Genomic DNA, 7,481 nt, shown 5'->3' with positions numbered 1-7,481 from the left:
GCCACCTACAACAATCTAGCATTTTCCATTCTCAATATTTTTTACCGGTTGTGTCTGTGCTCTGAATGCATATAGTGCATCCTGATTGTCTGCAGTCTGTAGATTATTTAGATGAGCTGTTTAATTTTCATAGAACAGGATTTTGTATTCCAATTTATAGAATTCTAAAACAAAAATATCTGTGTTAAATGGGAACATACATGTTTGTACTATGCCTCAAGCAAAATCAGAAGGCATTTCAAATGAATAGTTAACCATTCCCTTTTCTGTTTCACTGTCTGCCTCTAGTTCTGTAGTTCTTTCTCTTCACTTGTTTTGTTCTCAATCTGCAAACCACTTGCTTTTCCGCAAGCAAACAAATCAGTGGTTTCCAATTTGGAATGAATTCCCCTGAGGTGTCTGAGACTACACTCAGCAAAGGGACAACCAGCTCCTTGTATAATCCATGAATCATCGTCGATCTGTGTCTCATAGCTTCCGTCTTACAAGCGTGTTTTAGAATGCCGCTGATGGCTGTTGGAAATAATTCTGCTTGGCACACAATGACATACCTTTCTTCAGCCAATATGTTTTGCCTGGCATCCGATGGCGCTGTTGTGAGAATATAATTACTAGACGCAAGCTCCTGTGCGTATGATATTATTTTCATCTATGGAAGGATGCTAGAAGGTACAGTTTAGAGGAAATTTGGATTATTATTGTCACCACACTATATAGTTAGGAATAATGTAATGTACACAGAGCTTTTTTTTTTCATTATTTTTTTAATTAGGAGCCCTATAGTGTAAGGGAAAGGCAAGGTATTTGTCACATTAATAATTTGCAAAACCATTAAAGGTGCTATAGTTGTTACTAAAAATCCTTTGTATATATGCCCTGATCTATTTAAAAAGCCTGTCTCCATAGCCCTGTGAGCAACAACTTGCTTACTTATGCTCATCATCCCCACGATGGTATGGCCGCCAACCACAAATCTCCAGGGTTCTCTGTACTAGGCCATTCTCTCTAGCTGGTTCCAGGTGTAGCCTATTTTTTTGATGCCAGCTTTGAGGACTTGTCACCATGTATCTCTTAGATGGCCCCTTTTTCGCTTGCCTTGAGGGTTCAACCTTAGTGACGGTCTAGTGATGTTGGTTGGTGCTGATGATGTCTGACCAGTAGATCTGGAGAATCCTTCTGAGGCAGCTGATTATGAAGGTCTGTACCTTCCTGATGGTTGTTTTTGTTGTCCTTCAGGTTTAAGGTCCATACAGTAGGATTGACTTCACACTGGAATTGGACAATCGAATCTTTGTTGCCAGAGACAGCTCTCTGGAGCTTCAGATTTTCTTGAGCTGTAAGAAGGTTATCTTCCTTTGCCAATCTTTGCCTCGACATCTACATCAGTGCCACCCAACTGGTTGATGATGCTGATCAGGTAGGTGAAGGACTGCACTTTTTCCAGTGTGACTGGGTCTTGGCTGATAGATCTGCTGTTTGCTGTGTGAAAGGAGTGCAAAGTCATCGACAAAGTCCAGGTAATTGAGCTTGGTCCACAACATCCACTTCTGTGCTCGCTGATGGATGTCTTCACAATCCAATCAATGGCTTGTCTGACTGGTTTGCACCTGGAAGCTGTCTGTGAGCTGTCCTTCATTGATCACTCTGCAGGACATTCCATCATATGAGTTCTTGATCAGGGTGACCAACTTGGCAGGGATGCCGTAGTTTAGTAGGAACTTCCAGAGGGTCTCTCGATCAATGCTGTCAAACGCTGTCTCGATGTACAATGAAGAATTCCACACCAAGGACTTCTCAACTATGATGTGGAGCATTGCTATCTGGTCCATGCATGATCTGTTCTGCTAGAAGCCTGCCTGCTCATCTCATAGTTGTGGATTGAGGGCATCCTTCATTCCTGGCACTGACAGGAGTGTGATTCCTCTGTAGCTGGCATTGTGGCTGAGGTCACCTTTCTTAGGAATCTTGATGAGGTACCTCTTCCTCAAGTCTTCCAGAATTTCTTCTTCTTAAAGAGGGCTACAGCATCTTCACTGAAGCAATTAAGTCTGCATTCAGGGCCTCTGCTGAAATGTCGTGAGGTCCAGCCTCCTCTTTCTTCCTCAGGGTGATGATTCTCTTGATCTCATCTCTGGTTGGCTTGCCACAATTGGATGGGAGGTTCCTCATTGGCTGGATCTATGTCTGATAGATTTGGTGGTGCTGGCTTGTTCAGGAGTACCTCAAAGTGTTCCACCCATCCGTTCACCTTTTCTTCTATTCCTGTGATGGTTTTTCCCTGCATGTGTTTGGTGGAGTCATACTGGTTTGCTGATCTTTGTAGACAGTCACTTGGTGGTGTTGTACAGCTGTTTCATGTTGCTGCTGTTTCCTGCATGCTCCACCAGTTCATCCACATAGTCTCTCTTGTCCTTCTTGATGTTCCTCTTCACTACTCTGTGGGCTTCAGGATACTCTTTTTTAGCCTTGGCCTTTGGTGCCCTAGAGACCAAAATGCAGGTAAGAATTCATATTTGCTAACCTCTTCAAATACATAGTTTAGTAGAAGGAAATGGCATTGCAAAATGTCTACCTACATTTACATCAGTTATATTGACCAGCCAATCCAACTGTCGCCTTTAAAGAAATAAAATATAATTATAATCATGATAATCATAAAATTAAGAAAAATTCAGCTTCAATAAAATAAAATTACTTTCTTCATACTTTACTACCACAGGAGCCTCACCCACCTGAGCCTGACAATTTGCCACTGAAAGAAACGCAATGTAACAGTGTGGCCAGCAGTCCCTGAAGCTTTTTGCTTTTTCTTTGTGCTGTAATTAAATGAGTGCTGGTGTCATTATATGCCCAAATTAATTGCCGTGTAGAGCCTGCCTTTCTGGCACTTAAACGACTGGCCATCCTAACTACATTCTAATTATTCTGGACAACATAAGTAACAGAAACACAGTAAACATGACACATTTATAGTTTTTTCTTCTTAACTACCACATAATTATGTATTTTGTAAACAGTGAAAGTAGGGTAGGAGATGTTTCCATGACAATTCAACATACTTGTATTTTCTCTATGTCCATAAGAGAAATGTTATGGAATTTGTCCTGTGGATGCATGTTATTAGGGTGACCATATGGCTTCTTTTAACTGGGGAAACATTAGAAAATGTTTAGTTCTGCAATAAAATCAGCCCTGCCATTTTGTATAGACATTCCTGATTAAAGAATCCATCTGGTCACCCTGTACTGTATATTATAAACTCTTTGGCACACTAACTACCATGAGGCATAAAACTGATTTAAAGGCAAAATATGTACAACACTCAATTTTGTTGTAAATAGACACAGTTCTGAAGTCATCTGATTAGTTCTAATATCAGTAAATTCATGGGTCTAGATTAGTGATAGGGACCAAACATTCTGATAAAAGATTGCCAAGCAGATACAGATAATAGTGTACTGTAGTTAAAAGAAACTTTGCAATAAATGGCAGGCGTGGATCTTTTTTTCCTACCCATTCATCATTCAACCTCTTTTCCCCGCAAAGTTAACTGTTTTCCCCCATCTCTCTTACCTTAACACTTTCACGAGCAAGACTCTTTGCCCATCTGGCTCCCAGCATCACATAACAGGCTCAGTACCAGGAGTGATACTGAAAGTAGTCAACTGGGTCAATGAGTTCTCTTATAAATCCTGGGCAGATGAAGTAAGCCATGTCTCTGACTTTCCCGTTCCTGCAGCAGGTACATGCTTTCTAAGATGGCAGAGCATAATTGGAGTCCATTAGCTCAACAGCTGCTTGGAAAAAAGGCATGTCTGTATATTTGTAATCATGTTTTTGCCCCTTTACACTGTTCCTTCTCAGACCCTAAAACAGATCTCTTTCTTGTGTCCGTAATCGCTCACTCCCATTCTTTATTTTTATTCTTTCCTCATTTCTCCTTCCCTTAACATGCCACTCATTCTTTCCCACCCTCACTACCTTTTTTTCTATGTTTATTTTGCCCTCTGTTGACTTATCAAGTGGAAGTCAAAGGCTGGGCACCACATCCTGTGCACTTCACTTAATTTTACCTCTGCCAAACACATTGCCCATGTCAGTGCCTTTCTTTGTTTCATGCAGTAAACTGCCTCTCTTGACTTCAGGTCAAATGTCTTTGTATTGTCTTTTTGCAGGGTAGACATTCCTGCTAGAATTATCACCTATTGTTGACCTTATTTGCATGTGCCTACCCAGAATCCCTTTGTGGTTGTGGCAGCACCATGAGATTTCTGCGGGAAAAACAAGCCTTCTGGCTTGTCTGGTGTCTGTAGATGAGTGTTTAATAATGCTTCTACTACCCCCTTAATTTTACGCGAAGGGTTTTCCATCACCTTTACCCACCATAACTTATGTAATGGTATTCCAAATGGATAACAATTAGAATGTTCGCGAGTATGGCAGCTGCAGTTTAGTGTTAATACCGTATTGGCTCGAATATAGGCCGCACTTTTTTTTAAAGACTTAAAGTGGGGGTGCGGCCTATATTCGGGGTCTAGCGCCCGACGCCCGGGACATGCAGTCCCGGGCGCCGGGCAGGCAGCGGGGTTAGGATACAGATCCCCCGCAGCTTTAAAAAAGCACCAAACTTTTAGGGTGCGGCCTATATACGGGGGTGGCCTATATCTGAGCCAATACGGTAAATGTGACACAAAGGCAGAATATAGCATATGGGGCACTGTGTTGTCAGCAACAGAAGAGATAGACTTCTGAGCGTAATTATTTCCAAGGATGTAAAAGTAAGCAAATAAGTGAACAAAGCATCAGAAAAAAGCAAGTACTGGGTTCTATAATTTGAAGTATTAGTAGCAGAAAAAGGGAGGTGGTTGGGCCACTTTTCAGCTGCCCAGCTGTTAATACCACTAATATTCTTCTGCCTATGCCCCTTCCTTTGGGCACTGCTAATATTTTACCCCCAAGGAAAAAATGTCAATGTATTCTTTGATATCCAAGGCAATTTCCAATGTTGTCTTAGTAATGACTCCGTTGGAATCAGTACAAACTGGTAATCCATTTCTTGAGCTCTACTTGCATTGTATAGGAACTAGCTATAGAGAGTATTTATATGTTACTGTGAAGTTCCTCTGTGAGGCTATGACAAAAAGGTAAGACTAGTTTAAAACACCATGTGGCCCAAAAATTTAGCAACAACACAGCACTTACCCCCCCCCCCCATCCCATCCCTGCAAATCCCATACAGAGCATGAAAGAAAATAGCAGAGGGCATTTGTGAAAGGGGAGAAAACATGATGCGGTCTATATGTAAGGATTGGCAACTGGAATAATTTATAAAAGTCCCCACTTAAACAATGCCCTGTGTTAGGTGGTCTCATATAATTAGTTTTTGGGTTGGACCCCTTAAAGTCTAGCTGCTCCCCATCCACTTGCAATACAAGGAGACAGAGTCTGGAGCATCTGGTCTACCCCTTGCATTAACACATGCTTTAGAATATGATAGGTCAGTTGTTCATCAAACCCGTTTCTATTTCTAACAGAACATCTCCCTGTTGTCAAAGTAACACTGTCTGCAGCTGTCTTATTGTGCCAATAAATGGGAAACCGAAAGATTATTAGGCATAAGGTTTGTAAACATCTTCCTCTGGCTTTTTCATTTCCAACTGCAGACACCAGCCTTTTTTACTCATCTGATTATATTTTTTTCTTTACAATTCAGATAGGGGAATGAGATATAAAGAATGTGCATGGAATGAGTAGTGGAATGTAACACTGCTGTGAATACTAAACCTCATAATAATGAGAAGTGTATAGCAGTATGGGGGGAAAAAAATCGAGCCATAAAATCAGGCTAGATAAGCAGCATTCTAAACAGCATCTGCTGTCCTCTGAAAATTATGGCTCATAGGGTCTTCAGGTGCTAAATATAAATAATACTGATAAATGATATAAGGACTCTGTCCTGTCATCTTAACAGTAAGCATTCTAACAAAGTAGTGTTATTTCCTGTAAATGTGATACAATAGTATACAGTATGTGAAGGAAATGTAAATTAGATCTGGGTTTAGCCAGGATGTGAATTTATAGGATTATGGCATTCTGAGGCATCTAGGTTATGTACAGTTTTCCTAAAAGGAAAAACACCATAAACCTGCTATTAACTAATGAATGTATTAGATGCTGCATTAGAACAGTTGAGAAGTATTTTATGCCCTGAGGGACCCTGAAAATGCTGGGGGAGATTCTTTAATGTTGGTTACTGCCAATGGGCTCCTGCTACGCAGACCAGCGCTCCTGGTGCCTGAATGCATCACACCCGCCTTGACACAGCCCAGAATATCAGCCCCAGGGGATGAAGTCCACTGGGAAATCCCCCAGTAGGCCAGTCTGTCTCTAGCACCGCACCCTCTGCTTTGTGTGCCCAGGGCAGTCTCACCGCTCATCCCCCTATAGATACGCTACTGGTTACTCTAGTAACCTGTGCGAAGATCAAGTTAACAGCAGTTTTCAGGCATGATAATACAACTACCAAACACTTTACAGATACCCTGTGCCATGACTACAGATGCAGGTTTTGCATTTTAGATTTAATAAAGATTTAATAAATGTTGATACTTTCCAAAGATTTTCTTGGAATACAGGTTTTTGTAACAGAGGTGGGATTAACAAATGGTAACCTAGTGTTGACATCAACCCAGTAAGTAACCTTTTATGTGTAGACTTGTGTTTTTGGATTTGTACAAATTGCAAACTTAACAAAATTAGCTGATTTTGTCAATTTGTGCATATCTCTGAAAACTAGGCCAGAACTCCCACGACACTGACAAAAACAAAGCAAAAAAACTACAAATTTTCCCCACAGGCTCTTTCACTCCCGCTTTATCACACTCTCTGAATGCCTCTGTGCTCCGCTTCTGTGTCTCACATCTTCTTGTTCTTCTTTTTTCTTTGTATGCATCTCCACCGATATGACCTCTCTGGAAAACCTCCACCAAAATAGCAGAGCTTCATGTCAAGTCCTCTCCCCCCTGATTGTAGGATCGGGGAGATGATGTCACCGGAAGCTCAGCCATTTTGCTCTACGATAACCTTGTGTGAACTTCCATCAAAATGGCAGAGCGTCTGGTGACGTCCTGTACCCCGATTAGAGGATTGGGGGGGAAAGACGTCGTCGGATGCTCTGACATTTTGGCAGAACTTTGCTGGGAAGTTATGTCTGCAGAGATGTAGACAAAGAGAGAGAAGAAAGGAGAGAAAATAGAACAGACGAGAAAGTAAAACAAGAAGATGGAGTAAATGTGGGTGCCGGACAACGAATTTCTCAAATTTAAAATAACCCCGATGTACAAATGAACAGGTAACAGAATTTGTGCCCATTTGCACATGTCTAGTTTGGTAAATATGCTTGTTATGGAAGACCTATTAGATTCTTATTACAGCTAGCTAGGGATAGTGTGAGGATTTCGAATGGGTATTAGGCTATGGAG

General features: G+C 41.3%; 1 pseudogene; it reads right to left on the bottom strand.

The window, feature by feature from the left end:
- Positions 1–1,057: 1,057 nt before the first annotated feature.
- Positions 1,058–3,714, bottom strand: LOC149275729 (uncharacterized; annotated as a pseudogene).
- Between the last annotated feature and the right edge of the window lie 3,767 nt (positions 3,715–7,481).

Source organism: Sceloporus occidentalis, unplaced genomic scaffold (assembly GCF_023333645.1).
Source record: "Sceloporus occidentalis isolate IW3139 unplaced genomic scaffold, rSceOcc1.0.p SCAF_269, whole genome shotgun sequence".
NCBI classification, from domain to species: Eukaryota; Metazoa; Chordata; class Lepidosauria; order Squamata; family Phrynosomatidae; genus Sceloporus; species Sceloporus occidentalis.
This window is presented reverse-complemented; position numbering and strand designations above follow the sequence as displayed.